The 16255-nt window shown below is 38.5% G+C and overlaps 1 protein-coding gene across 1 annotated transcript in view; it reads right to left on the reverse strand.

The window, feature by feature from the left end:
• lypd1 (LY6/PLAUR domain containing 1) overlaps nt 1–16255 on the reverse strand; it is a 42440-nt gene that overhangs the window by 21295 nt on the left and 4890 nt on the right. The window lies entirely within an intron of this gene.

The raw sequence follows: 16255 nt of genomic DNA on the forward strand, positions 1-16255 counted from the left end.
TGCTCTATATTTTATCCTAACAGTAGTACAAGTTATGCATCAGGATAATCAAATGTGAGAGTCCCCGGAAGTGCAATGGGTTAAACCAGGGGTCCCCAAATTAAGGCCCGGGGGCCGGATGCGGCCCTCCAAGGCCATTTACCTGGCCCCCGCCCTCAGTTTTAGACTTAGGCTCGCCCAAAGTCTAAAATGACTTGAAGGCACAACGACAACAATCCTACTTGATGATCTCATTGGCCAGAAGCAGGCCCACACTTCCCACTGAAATCCTGATAAGTTTACAGTATGTTAGTTAAAATTATTTTTAAATATTGTATTGTTTTTTCATTTACCAATATTGTAAATGAAATATTGTAAATGAATCATATGGTAATAATATAATATATTGTATATGCATATAATATTGATAATAAATATTATAATGTAGTACAATATAATATTTATTTATTTATTTATTTATTACAGTATTTCTACCCCCGCCCTTCTCACCCAATAGGGGATTCAGGGTGGCTAATAATAATAATAATAATAATAATAACAATACAATATAATAATATTGTATAATATAATAATATTAATTATATATTATATATTAAATGTAATATTACTAATAATATTACGGTATAATGGTATAGTACAATATAATATATAATGCTAATATTGTGCTATGCTAATAATATAATATATTGTATGTAAATACAACTTGTAAGCCATTCTGAGTCCCCTTCGGGGTGAGAGCGGGTGGGGTATAAATGTAGTAAATAAATAAATAAGTAAATGATTGTTGTTGGAGGGTTTTTTGCACTACAAATAAGACATGTGCATAGGAATTTGTTTTTTTTTCCAAATGATAATTTGGCCCCTCAACCATCTGAGGGACCATGAATTGGCCCTCCACTTAAAACGTTTGAGGACCCCTGGGTTAAACCCTTGTGCAGGCAGGACTGCTGATAGACAGGTCAGCGGTTTGAATCCAGGAAGAGCGGGTTGAGATCCCTCTGTCAATTCCAGTTCCCCATGCGGGGACATGAGAGAAGCCACCACAAAGATAGTAAAACATCAAAACATCCGGGCGTCCCCTGGGCAATGTCCTTACAGACAGCTAATTCTCTCACACTAGAAGCAACTTGCAGTTTCTCAAGTTGCTCCTGACATGAAAAAAAATAAAAATAATAAAATACTGTGGCACATCCTTTTCTTTAAGAGCATCCATAGTTTTTATGATCTATATAATCAAAAGCTGTCATGATCTGTATATAATCTATTTAATCAAAAGAGCGATTCATAACTTTTCATGATGTATATAATCAAAAGTGGTTCATAGTTTTTAATGATCTGTATAATCTAACGCTCGAAAAGCATAGGCTGATTTTATCTTCAAATTCTTTGGGGTGCTCTGTTATCAAACGCATGTTTGCAGTGTAATTTCTTGTGCCTCTTCCTTGCTGACCCTGTTTGAATATCTGGCATTACTTGCTGCATATATGTTAGAGGTCTTTGTGGTAGAATTTTGAGAATCACTTTGCTTGCATTGGATATTAATGCTATTTTCATATGGTTACTCCTGTCCCTTTTTTGGAGAATCGAATGCATTTTATATGCAGCATTTCCTATTTCTGGGCCATTGTTTAGTTTTCCATATTTTAGATTTTAGTTAGAACTGAAGTAGTTTCTGTCTCTGTAAACTGAAACGCCTCTATTGGTATGCTACGTTCCTGGTGATTTGGTGATCTGAGTGCAGTTTCCACTTTCTAAAACCAGAGGTTAATCTCCATATGGTTCTTCCTCAAATGAATCGGTCACCATTTCATCTTTTTAGTATTGCTTCCATCATCTTTTTATTTTTACTTCACCATGTAGTATGTTCCCCTACTGGCTGTAGAGCAGGCATGGGAAAACTTCGGCCCTCCAGATGTTTTGGACTTTCAACTCCCACAATTTCTAACAGTAAACTGGCTGGGATTTTTTTGGGGAGTTGAAGTCCAAAACACATGATGGGCTGAAGTTTGCCCATACCTACTGTAGAGCATTCCCGCTATTTGTTAAGTTGAGTTGCATCATTAAACACAGCCATGGTGGCAGAATGGGTTAAACCCTTGTGCTGGCTGGACTGCTGACCTGAAGGTTCGGTTGCTGACCTGAAAATTGCCAGTTTTAATCTGCGAGATGGAGTGAGCTCCCATCTGTCAGCTCTAACTTGCAGGGACATGAGAGAAGCCTCCCAGCAGGATGGTAAGATATCTTGGTGTTCCCTGGGCAATATCTCTGTAGACAGCCAATTCTCTCACACTAGAAGTGACTTGCAGTATGTTTTCAACTCGCTTCTGACATAATAAAATTAAACACAGTGCTATTCAGACACAGTGCTACTCATAGTTATCTTCCTTACAGCTTAAGTGCCATCCAACGTGAGAATTTAATCTTCTGACACTATCTCTTGTTTCATTTTGGATTGTCTTATCATAGAGTTTTTGTGGTAAAAGGATTTCAAAAGGGGTTTACCATGCCCTTTTTCTATGTTATAGCAGCACTGCTATAATCAGGATAGCTTCTAGCTTCACAAGACCCTGCAATCCCACCACCACAGACAACCACTAAACTAAAATACCAGATACTGATTAAAACACAAAAGAGCTGACCTCCTCCTCATCTGAACTGTAATGAAAGAAAAAAATAGAAAAAGACAAGATATATAATTCTACCAATACAGATCCAAGTAATTAGTCCCACGATAATTACTAGTAACTGTGGTTACAAATCATTTCATTGTTGGATTTCTTATTGCTCAAAAAGCTCATACACAAATGGTTTCTAATCTTTTAAGAAATCCTCAATTGGTTTATCCTTTATAATCTATATTAATTTGGTTTAACTCATTAACCTTAACTATCCATTTTTCCATTGTCAGTGAGTCAGACTTTTTCCAAGTTTAAGCAAACAATATGGATGCTGTTATCACACATTGAATAAGTAATCCAGTTTTACAATCCAATTTCATAATGTCCAGCAAAATATTATTTGAAGACATTACAAAATGTACCTTTGAATTTACTTGGAGTAACATTTAAATCTTAGACAAATAACTTCCTCCCTTTGTATAAGTCTACCACATTTGAAAAAAGAGCTATCACTATCTTGACACTTCCAACATTGATTGGAAACATTGTGAGACATTTTGACAACTAATTTGTTATTAGATACTATCTGTACATGATCTTATACATGTTTTTTTTAAATTAATCACAGAGTAAATGTTATATCTTTGGACCACAATTTCCCCATATATTCACTTGAAAGCTGGATCCAAAATTTTGGGTCAACCTTATTATATATTCTTGTACAGTTTCATATAACTTATTTCAAAATGTGATTGTACACTTTTTAATAGCATGGTTATCCTATTTGCACAACTCTAAATAAATCTCGGTTTCTCCAACCTCTATGGCTAGATTTCTCTTATCTTGATTAAATCTATCCTTAAGGTGCATACAAGCAATCCAATTAAGTTCTTTGCCTTCCTTAAGTACCTCCTTTTAATTCAAACTCATAGCTGTCTTGTTCAAAGTACAAAAAGCCACCATAAAACAACCATCTCCAATTTTTACAGCGGTCATGCTTTTCTTTTCGGCACAGACTGCTTGCTTTTAACAACTGTGTGACAAACAAAATTTGAGCAGTTGATGGCTTTCCACACTATGCCATCTGCATTGTAGTAAAAGCTTCACTGCATTAATTTCAGGTATTTCAAACTACCTGCCAATACATGTCTGCTCTCAGTTCAGATTAAATGGCATTTAAAGTCCTAAATTATTTGGGAGAAGTGTCTGTCCCAATAAATGTTGGCCTGAGGTCTGCAAGAAGGTCGGCCCTTTTAATTCTGTTAGACTAGGATTTTGGAGACCAGGGTTCAAGTCCCCATTTGACTAAAGGAACCCACTGGACATTTTTGAGGAAGTCACACTCTTTCAGCCTCAAAGGAAGGCAAGGGCAAATCCTCTGAACAAATCTTGCCAAGAAAACCCCATGATAGGTTCCCACCTTTGAGTTAGCATAAGTCGGAATAACCTACATGCAACAACATATTACACAGATTGAATCCAGACAAGACAGAGGTCCTCCTGGTCAGTCACAAGGCCGAACAGGGTTTAGGGTTACAGCCTATGCTGGATGGGGTTGCACTCCCCTTGAAGGCACAGGTTCGCAGCCTGGGAGTCCTCCTGGACTCATCGCTGAGCCTGGAACCTCAGGTTGCGGCTGTGACTAGGGTGGCTTTCACACAATTAAAGCTTATGTGCCAGTTGCGCCCGTACCTTGGGAAGTCAGACTTGGCCACGGTGGTCCACGCTCTCGTTACATCCAGGATAGACTACTACAAGGTGCTCTATGTGGGGTTGCCCTTGAAGACTGTTTAGAAGCTTCAAATAGTTGAACGAGAGGCAGCCAGGTTAATAACTGGGATGGCATACAGGAAGCACACAACTCCCATGTTACATCAACTCTAATGACTGCCTGTTTGCTACCGGGCACAATTCAAAGTGCTGGTTTTGTCCTATAAAGCCCAGTCTACCTGTCCGAACACATCTCCCTTTACAAACCATTGAAAAGACTAAGATCATCTGGAGAGGCCCTGCTCTCGGTACCACCACCGTCAAAGGCGCATTTGGCGGGGGCAATAGAGACGGTCTCAGTGATTGCCCTCCAGCTATGGAACTCCCTGGTGAGATTAGATCTGCCCTCTCCCTCCTGTCCTTCAGAAAGATGGTAAAGACCTGGCTGTGGGACAAAGCCTTTGGGGCAGTGCAAAGAGGGAATAATAGGAAACCCTCTCTGGTGACTGGAGCCAGCATGGTGTCCTGAGTTGGTTTAAACAGCTGATTTTAAAGTAGATATAACTGATTTTAATGTTTGTGTATGTTTATAATTATTTTATGTCCCAGCATGGAATGCTTTCCGTACTCCACCCTGAGTCCCCTTTGGGGTGAGAAGGGTGAAATATAAATGTTTAAATAAATAAATAAATGTTTTAATGTTTTTATATCATATAGTTTTAAGGTATATCTTATTTTTAAACTGTTTACATTGATTTTACGCATGCATCCCTCTGAGATCTTATGATAATGGGCATGCTGTAACACTTTAATAAACAAAACAGTGGTACAAAATTTAACACGATAGCATTAAGGGGGGAAGGTAAGCATTAACTACTCTATATATGGTGAATTTTCAAATATTAATCTTCTTCCCTGTTTATCATAACTACAAGAATACATTTTGCAGAACTTTACAAACACATTTTTGTATTCTCCACTGAACTTTATAAGGTTCTAGTTCCCTACTCTATTATTATGAGTGCAAAATTACAGTAATTGCTTTAATAACACTGCAACATTTTAGACAAACTTGAATGCAGAGGAAAACAAAATGAATACAAAACCTTTCTATTTACATATTAATTAAAAGAAATAAAGTAGGAGGTGAATTCAAATGCAAATATGCCCAAATTTCTAGGCAACTTGACAGTATGTTTTTGCAATATTTCACGACCTTCATTTGGAAAAGTAGACTACCTAAACCTACGCAGCCGATCATCCAGTTTTTGAAAAGGGTAATTCTACACATAATTGAGGTAAATGGAAGAGAAAGGATGAGAAACTTTTATAAAGTCTACAGCAGGTGAATAGAACAACAGTATAATCCATAGAGGTTTGATGTTCATTTAGCATTTGTTCCTTTTTTTCTACACATGATCCCTTTCATTTCATATTTCAGGTATTACGGGCTAACTGATTTCAAACTTCTAATGTCAGCAGCCACATTCTTAAAGACCTTCAAACAGGATAAGATTCTTATTCACATTTTGGTTAAAACAAAGGCTAATCATTAATATATTCTAGATTTCTTGCAATAAATGCATGCCACAATTTCAGTGTCACATTTACACAAACTATTCTGAGCAACAGAATTTGGTCATCAAATCTCACAACGACACAGTGGGATATAAACTAGACCAACTCTCTGAAGGACATATGTTCTCTCTCTCCACTCCCCACCTTCATGATTTGGAGGAGTTTGCAGGCTTCTCTTACTGTATGTTGTGTCACCCACAATCACATACAGTTTAATTTGAACAGTTGTAGTTTGTACCAATCCACTTCAAATTGTAGTTTCTAAAGCTGTCCTTTTGCAAGCAGTCGCAGCTAATAGAGAGACAAACATAAACCTAGGAGGAAGCTAAGGTTGCTTACTAGGCTTGCTCAAATAATTCGATTTCCCCGTTTGTCGTTAGTAATTCGTTAGTTTTGTAACTTGTGAAGCAATATTCAACCTAGATTGTCCACTTGTGTGGATCCCGCGGTTTCGAACCGCGATAGGCCCTTTTTCTAATGTCGTCGTTTTTTTTCGCTAGGAAAACAAGGTTTTGCAAATCACCCAAACTTGTTTAAGTGCACTGGGGCAACCTAGATATTGTTTCCACCTTGTGGCCAATCAGAGAGCACGTTTAACCCAGGGGAGGGGCTTGTACGTCCTGAATGAAACGAGCGAGCACAGGGAGCCTCGTGGCTCATTTGGCTCGGGATCTGCAGAGAGAGGGTGGTGATTGGGACTGAGATTCCAGGCAGGCAGGCAAGATTGCTTCCTTCCTTGGCTGAGCTAAAGAAGACCGGGAGAAAGGGTGGGTGGGTGAGGACTGAGGAAGAAAACGGGTGGGTTAGGGTGTTTTTTCAAAGGGCCTGTGGGCTTTTTTTCCCCACCAGCTTGGCATTTGCCATTTGCCCACCAGCCCTGCAATTTTTCTGCTGCGCCATATTGCCTGGATGCGGGGTGGGCTTTCGTTTGATTAGGAAACTTTTCTTTGCATAGGCATTAAAGTGAGTTGCAAATAGAAGAAATCAAATATTCCAATTTTCATTTTGCAAAGTCTGGCAAAACTCCCCATAATCCACCGAAAAACAACTTGGGCAAAAGGGAGGGTGTATTCTTTTCTCTTTCTTTTCTTCCCTGAGCTGCTCAATTTGGGCTTGCTGCAAATCTCTTTCTCCTATCAACCCTAGAAAAGTCTGGCAAAAGGTTGCAAGTCCCATCATCCTCCGCAATACCACTTGGCTTGGGCAAAAGGGAGGGTGTATTGCTTTCTCTTTCCTTTCTTCCCTGAGCTGCTCAATTTGGGCTTGCTGCAAATCTCTTTCTCCTATCAACCCTAGAAAAGTCTGGCAAAAGGTTGCAAGTCCCATCATCCTCCGCAATACCACTTGGCTTGGGCAAAAGGGAGGGTGTATTTGTTTTTGTAATTTGTTTATTTGTATTTGAAGGACTTTCACAGTGAAGGAACCCCTATTGAACAGGAAATAACAATTCAAAAGCAGGAACAGATTTTTGCAATTGTTAAATAAAGTTTTTTAATATGAACTATGAAATTATGCAATAAATCTTAGGAAAGGGCAAACGCTCTGCAATTTAGTGAGCAAGCAGGGTGGATTGTGTTCTCCCACTGTACCAAATTTGATCAGTATAGCTGAAAAAATGAGTGCAGGAGAGCCCCATAAAAGCCCCCCCCCCCGGGCTGTTTTGGGCCACTGCCATTAACGAATTGCTTTTGAAACTAACGAATTTTCGTTAATTTCGAATTTTTTGGGGGGCAAAATTCGGAAATGACATCAGAAACGAAACGCTACCCCCCTACTTTTGAAACGAGTTTAGAATCAATTTTTTCGTGGATCACTCAAGCCTATTGCTTACATCTCCCAGAAGAGTTTACTAGAGTCCATCTTAGGATTGTTGTTGATGTTGTTGTGTCTCTTCCGATTCTTTTTGACTTAGGTTATCCCTAAGGTCAATCCATTCCAGGGTTTTCTTGACAAGAGTTATTCAGAAAGGATTTGATATTGTCTTTCTTTGTAGCTGAGAGAATGAGAGAAACTTGCCCAGTCAACCAGTGTCCAAATCACAACACCACATTGGCTCTATCTTCATACAGGGTGAGTGAAGAGACCACCTCAGGCAGCAAATATTGAGAGGAAAGTAGTAGAAGGAACTACCTAGCTTTTGTGTATGAGAAACCTAGTCAATCAGCCCATCTCGCACTCACTAAGTTGGTGTGGTGGAGAATCAGGTGGGACAAAGTCTTGCTTCTCATTAAGGTTCAAATCCTGTAAATGAAATGAAAGAGGTCCAGCCTGTCATTTGCCTCAGGCAGCAACATGTCTTTAGCTGGCCCTGATGTTATTCTTCTTCATAAGCTAAGATTGGAAACTTATGGCCCTCCAGATATGAATTGCAACTCCCATTAGATGTATTAATGCTAGATTCTAGATTTTAAAAAATCTGGTGTTTCTATCCCTTCGCCACTAGTCGCCTTAATTATTGGCCTAATTGCAATGTTTAGTCCCAAATACAGTAGACCCTTAAAATCATTTCACAGGCCTGCAACCTAGGTATCAACAAATTCACTACTCATGGTTTCATATACCCACATTCCAAAATAATAATAATAATAATAATAATAATAATAATAATAATAATAATAGTTGTTGTTTATTTATACCCTACTTTTTCTCTCCACAAGGAGGCGCAAAGCAGCTTACATTAAAGAATTTCAATACAATTTGAAATCTATAAAGAAACAAACATTAAAACAGAATTTAATATCAATGGTACAGTAGAGTCTCACTTATCCAAGCTAAACGGGCCGGCAGAGGCTTGGATAAGCGAATATCTTGGATAATAAGGAGGGATTAAGAAAAAGCCTATTAAACATCAAATTAGGTTATGATTTTACAAATTAAGCACCAAAACATCATGTTATACAACAAATTTGACAGAAAAAGTAGTTCAATACGCAGTAATGTTATGTTGTAATTACTGTATTTACGAATTTAGCACCAAAATATCATGATATATTGAAAACATTGACTACAAAAATGGCTTGGATAATCCAGAGGCTTGGATAAGCGAGGCTTGGATACATGAGACTCTACTGTAATTTAAAAATCAGTTAAAATGCATAAAAACATATTCAAAGCTAAAAACCACAGCCCCTCCTGACTTGATCTTAAAAACCTCTTTATTTAAAAGTCTGCCTGAAAGGTTTTAGTCTGCCACAGAAGAACAGCAGGAAAGGGGTCCTTCTTGCTTCCCTGGGAAGAAGTGAATTCCAGAGTCGAGGGGCAGCCACCGAGAAGGCCACCAACCAAGATTGAAATGGAGGTGGGATTGAGAGAAAGGCCTCTTCTGAAGATCTCAGGGCCTGGGCAGGTTTGTACAAGGGAATGTGGTCAGCCAAATAGCCTGGACCTGAACTGTCTAAAGCTATAAAGATCATAACCAGCACTTTGAATTGTGCCTGGAAACAAACAGGCAGGCAGTGGAGCTGCTGCAACAGGGTGGTTGTCTGCTCCCTGTAGCCAGTCTCACTTAGCAACCTGACTGCAGCTGTTTGGACCAGCTGAAATTTCTGATTACTCTTCAGAGGCAGCCCCACATAGAGGGAATTACAGTAATCTGGACGGGATGTAACTAGAGCTCTTAGGTGGTATCACGCATGGTGCCCTTCTATGCCCAATGCCCTTTAATATGTATATGAAGCTGCTGGGAGAGATCATCCATAGGCATGGGATGGAGTGTTATCAGTATGCTGACGACACCCAAATATATTTATCCATGCTTTCAAAAACACCCTCAGCCAAGGATAGCATATCACCTTTGAATGGATACCTGGAGGAGGTAATGGGCTGGATGAGGAAAAATAAATTGAAACTGAATCAAGACAAAACAGAGGTGCTTGCCATCAAGTGTCCTAATCTGGGGGTGGAGGTGTGTCAACCAGTCCTAGATGAGGTTAAACTCCCCCTGAAAGACACTGTCTGCAGCTTGGGAGTACTTCTAGATCCATATCTCCAAGTGTCAACAGTCAGGAGTACTTACTATCAGCTTCAGCTGATATGCCAGCTGTGCCCCTTCCTAGATTTGGAGGACCTTAAGATTGTGGTGCATGCTCTGGTAACCTCAAGGTTAGACTTCTGCAATGCGCTTTACATTGGGCTACCTTCGTACCAAGTTTGGAAACTCCAGCTGGTTCAAAATATGACAGCCTGATTGGTTATGGGAACATAGGGTTCACTATTATCCACAAGGGGTCTTGTAATGTATCCCCTGCACATATGAGGATCGTACTGTATTGTAGCTGTTTTGCATGTATTTTTGGGTACTAAATTCAAAAAACAAAATAAAAATGTCTTGCCACACACAGTTCTTTCACGAATTTCATTACTAATTTCATTCGATCACACTTTACAGCACAGAAACATCAAAGGAAGTGATGAAAAATCCTCTTGTTATGGAACAAATCTGAGGTCATTCTTGGATTTGGAATGCCAAATTCCTTTTAAATCAGCATACGTCTTCAAATAGTTTTTATAACCCTCAATTTTGCTGTCCTGTGTTATTTATGTAAATGTTAGTTGATATTTGACTCGGCAGGACCACTCTATTTGAGGCTAACAATTGGATTTAGTCCAGGTTGAGAATTATACAGTCTTTCAGATGTTGTTAAACTGCAAACTCCAATATCCTTAGCTAGCAAAGCAAATTATAAGAAATGCTTGACTTTGTAGTCTAATATCATCCTTGATTTAGACCAGAGTGGGTAAAATGCGGACTATAGTGTCCCTCTCCAACCCCCAAAGAGGCCTTTTTGTCAACAAAACCAAGATAGAGATGTTTCCACATTCCCTAGAGGTATTTAGGGGAAAATTCTATTATCTGTTCTATCTATCTGTCTGTCTGTGTGTCTCTATATTTATTTAACAGAGTAAGTACAGCCTTCCAAGGTCTCCTTAGGGGGGCAATGCAGCCCCTAACCTACCACAATGCCCCCAATCTAGATTTAAACTTCTACTATCAGTTCTTATTAACAGAAATGCTGGACAACTCTAACACTTATCATGTCAGACTACACAGAGAAGCCACTGAAATACACAAGCATGTGGACAATTTCATCAGAAAGAAGGAAACCATGAAAATGAACAAAATCTGGTTACCAGTATTAAAAAACTCTAAAATCAGGACTGTGAATAAAGAACAATACTTTGAAAACAGGGGAATTCCAGACATGAAACAATCAGGACCACCTAACACCTCCCAACAAAGGATTCTCCTAGGCAGGAATTAGCCAGGCCTTGAGCTGCAAAGCTATTAAATGCTAATAAAGGTGATTAATTACAACATTCACGCTTGCCTCCAACAGGCAAGAGTCATTTCTCCCACCTTGGTCTTTCCACAAATATATAAACCTCCCTTGCTTAGTTTGCAATATACTTCACAACCTCTGAGGATGCCTGTCATAGATGTGGGTAAAACGTCAGGAGAGAATGCTTCTGGAACATAGCTATACAGCGGGGAGAATTCACAGCAACTCAGTAAAGCTTTCGATAATACACTGTTCCATCTCTTATTTGTTCTCATTGGTAGAATTCAGGAACTTGTGCCTTTGTGTTCAGATAGCCCGCATGTACCTTAAGATGAAAAATTGTTTGTGTGCTTGGTAATTACAGAATGTAATGTATTCTAATGCCCCCTCTAATGCTTAAAGTGGTGTTGGAGCACATACACAACCATTTGTCTGGTTGAACACTCCTTACTTCTCTCCTAAATTTCTGTATATAGATTAACAGTGGCTACTGCTACTTTAGTCTACAGAGAAAAATCAAGAGATTGTTCATAAAGACATGAGTACCATTTTGTTACTCATACAGAGAAACATAACAGTATAGAGAGTTCTTGAGAAATTCAATGTTCTCTGCCTAAAAAGGGTTACTTTACTGCTACTAATGTAGCTTAAATATTTCAGTCCTTTGTCTAGAAGCCCCCAGTGTTGCAGTGGGTTAAACTGTTGAGATTGCTGACCAAAAGGTCAGCAGTTCGAATCCGGGGGGTGAGTGAGCTCCCACTGTTAGCCCCAGCTTCTGCCAACCTAGCAGTCCAAAAACATGCAAATGTGAGTAGATCAATAGGTACAGCTCTGGTGAGAGGGTGATGGTGCTCCAGGAAATCATGCTGGCCACATTATCTTGGAGGTGTCTATGGACAACGCCGGCTCTTTGGCTTAAAAATGGAGAAGAGCACCAAACCCCAGAGTCAGCCACTGCTAGACTTAATGTCAGTGGAAAATGTTCACCTTTATCTTTGTCTCAATTCCCACGTAGCCAAAGGTGGAATGACCTCTACCTGCACAGAGATCCCTCCAAACCAATAAAATAGAAATAACATCCTATACAAAATGTAGAGCCCATGATTTCAGCATTGCATTTTTTTTCCTGTATGACTTTTAAACATCTTTTACTTGATGAAGAAGCCAGTGGAGATTCAAAAGTCGGCATGACTTGTTTTGTGCATTTTGGTTCACCAATAAATGTGTCGCTCTTTTGTGTACTTTGTGATTAAGTTTTTGATGTCTGAGATAATTTTTTAAAATAGCTAAAAGTTCACAAAATATAAAAGTTAAAACAAAAAGTTGCAGGCATTCTGCAATGATCCTATCGTGCAGGCAACGTTTGGCCCTCCAGATGTTTAGATTTCGTTTCCCTACATCCTCACCCAATATGGTCAAAGGAAGATATTACAAGATCTGAAGCCAAAATTCCCAACCTAGATAGAGAGGTAAAATCTCTATATACCTATTTTCTACTACAGTGGTTCCCAACCTTTGAGCCTCCAGGGTTTTTGGACTTTAGCTCCCACAGTTCCTAACAGCTGGTATGCTGACTGGGATTTCTGGAATTTGAAATCCAAAACACCTGGAGGCCCAAAGGTTAGGAACCACTGTTCTACTAAGAAGTCTTGAAAATATGTGGGGACAGTATAAAAGGGCAGAATATTTAATTTCACCCTGTTACTCATAACCCTTTTAAAGTGGAAGAAGGGTTTATTCCCTGCAGGTTTTTTTTCATATTACTAAATACCAATCATGAAACTCATACCCCATTATTTTGACAAAATATGGCATCATTCTATGAAGGATGCCATCAGTGGAACAAGGAAGGAGATGATTTCTATTAACTCACCATGCCCTTTGCCTTCCACTTCCTACTTTTCTAAATAGAGAGGTGGGTAAATTATTGCTCCCCCTTTGTCAACGGAGGGATACCAAGTGGCTACATTTTTCTGTTCTCTTTGTCAAAAGCTGAATCTGTTTTCCATCATCTGAGTCTCTAATTCACAAGATACCCAACACTCTATATATTCTGTCCAATTAGAATATGATCTATAACGCATCTCTTTCTCTAAGGTTTTCCCAATCTCGCTCAGATAATACATTATGTTCTCTGTCATCCTCCACTCTCTTAGAAAATCCTTTCTCTTGACCATGAAATGAAATTGCTATGCAACATTTATGGCGATGCTGAGAGCCTGCATAGTGTGGTGGTTTGAACATCAGATTATGAATTTATGTTTGATTCCCCATTTGGCCATGGAAATCCATGGGTAGGTAATCTTGGCAAGTCACTTTCTGCCCCCAAACCCCTGGTTCACCTTAGGATCCCATAAACCAGAAATGCCTAGAAGACAGGAACAACACAACTATTTGGTAAGACTGGTGTATTTTTTGTGTCTAGGACTTGTTATTCACCAAGTGCTCAGCGAGGCATTGTAAGTGGAGTTTCCATGGAAAGCAATTCTTTCTCCACTGCCTCTGTGCCAAATGCTATACACTCTTAAGTAAAGCTTAGGTAAACAATCATATCAAACAGTGATAAAAAATAAATTTTATAAAGAAAATAAATTATGAAAAACATTTTAATCCACTGACCTTATTTAATTAAATAGCCAAGTGTACAATTGCATATTATTTCATTATATACAACAGATTAAGAATTCACACATTTTTATAAAATAAAAATTGATATGTAAGCTCTATGGCACAACACAAGTATAAAAGTAACCTCAGTTATAAAATTGTGTGAAAATGTAGCATTTTATTGCGCACATTTTAAAGTGCCAGTTAGCAAACTCCATGTAGGCTTGAAAGAACACCATTAGGGTCTAATTCTATACATGTCTATTCTGAATCCCCACCAAATTCAATGGCCTCACACCATGGTACATGTGTAGCACAGCAATCTGGTGTAAAATAACATTGCTGGAGTTTATGAACTGTGCAGAGTCACTGATTTGAGTCCTTGTTTTGAAGTACCCTGTGATGTAAAGAAACTTCAGCATTGGGTTTAGCTCTCCGTAGCCTTGTCTTAAGCACACTTACATGGAAAAATGTCCCACTGACACATATAGAAATTTTCCCTTAAGCAAGAATGCTGCATATTCCAGTACTGATTTCAATAAAACCAGACTACCTTAAAAATAAAGTTATTAAATTACAGAGGTATGCACAAATGATATGCATAATATTCAATAGATGATGTCCTGATGTAAGCAAGATACTACTGTTACAACCCAGTGCAAAATTCGTATCTTGATAAATCCAACATATATGTGTGTGTGTGTGTGTGTTCCCTTTTTATGGAATCCATTACAAATCCATTTCTCCAGAATGAGGAAGGCACATTTATTTGACTCTAAATGTTTCAAGATCCAATTAGTTCTTACTTTGAACTTAACATAGTCATGGTAGCATAATCAATCAGGTTGAAAACCCAGTTGTAAATCTGATTTAAAACGCACACACAAGAACCACCTCTTTGAAAAATCCATCTCCTACAAATCAAGGCACCCAAAAATGGCTTAAGCAAGCCATTCCTAGATAAAAGGGTTTTGCTGGCCCACATTTTCCTGCCTCGCTAACCTTCAGCTTAAAAGATTACTGATATGCTTACTTAAAGGGTCTTAAAGTTTTAAATCCCCAGTTGAAATTGTGTATGTGTATGACCCAAGAGGAGCAATGTTAGAAAAGGGTAGCTAAGAAAAGCATTTTAATATTTCTACTGGGCTCTTTTTGGAAATGATTTTAATAGACTTTTAGGTAGCACCATTTCATCCATTACCACCTACATTAAGAAAAGAAAAAAGAAAGAAAATAATAAGGATGAGTGAGAGCCTTCTAAATGCCTGCCCAAAATTGTGTAGAAGATTTAAAAATTACACCAGAAGAGCATAATTATCTTTAATTTCCAACTTTCAGGAGAAGAGTATGGAGTGCACAACGACTGAAAGGACATTTTTGCTCTAAACGTCCACTGAACTTGAGATTTTTTTTTCTCACTTTTAAAACCTGGGAGGGATCTGCACCTCCAACGCAGGACTTGCCACATTTCATGACCCTTTATTCAGAGTTTTGTATTCCCTTCTACAGCCATTAATTACTTACAACCTATTCATTTGCACAGCCATGAAAAATTCTGAGATTGCACCAGTAAATTGCAGTGGCTAATAACTGATATAATTGTGACATGTATCAGAAGAACATTACAGATTTATTATAACCAATCAGTGTCGCATTTTTGTAAGTTTTTGAAGTTGAACAAATAAAATTATGTTATTATGTTGATCATTATTGTAGATTCTGGCATCAATGCATGCATATGAAAGCACTCCTTGAGCAACAGGCATGAAAAAAGGTTGCACTTCTGGTAAATTTACTTTTGGGTTGTTGTGCATTTTCCAGGCTGTATGTTCCAGAAGCATTCTCTCCTGATATTTTGCCCACATCTCTGGCAGGCATCCTCACCTCTCAACCTCTGAGGATGCCTGCCATAGATGTGGATGAAATGTCAAGAGAGAATGCTTCTGGGACATGGCCATACAGCCCGGAAAATGAACAACAACCCAGTGATTCCAACCATAAAAGCCTTTGACAACAAATTTACTTTTCCCATATCTATTTTCCCCAAATCAGTGATACAGAGTATTTTCTGAATGTATTATTGTCGTTTCTTGAGATGCCTCTCAATTTTATCTCTGTAGATTTACAATTTGAATATTATTTCAGGAATGCTGGAGAAGTCAATACTTGTCCATGGGTCTTCTTGGAAAAAGACACAATACTATTCAAATACATCTGAAACTACCAAATAGTTTCTTCCCGGTTTATCCTTCAACCACAAATCTATCTCATTTAATTACAACATTAAATCCAGTTCATGAGAGTTTTGTAAATCTTAATGGATGCGGTTGATTTTCAAGCAGAGTCCTCCGCTGTTAAAATAGCAAATTTAAAGAAAGTCAGTTCAGTATCATCAGTATTTCAGTCCACAGATTCTCAATTTAGTTTTGTTTAGGGGAGGTGTATGTGTGTTATGCTCTTTTC

The sequence above is a fragment of the Anolis carolinensis genome, chromosome 1 (genome assembly GCF_035594765.1).
Source record: "Anolis carolinensis isolate JA03-04 chromosome 1, rAnoCar3.1.pri, whole genome shotgun sequence".
NCBI lineage: Eukaryota > Metazoa > Chordata > Lepidosauria > Squamata > Dactyloidae > Anolis > Anolis carolinensis.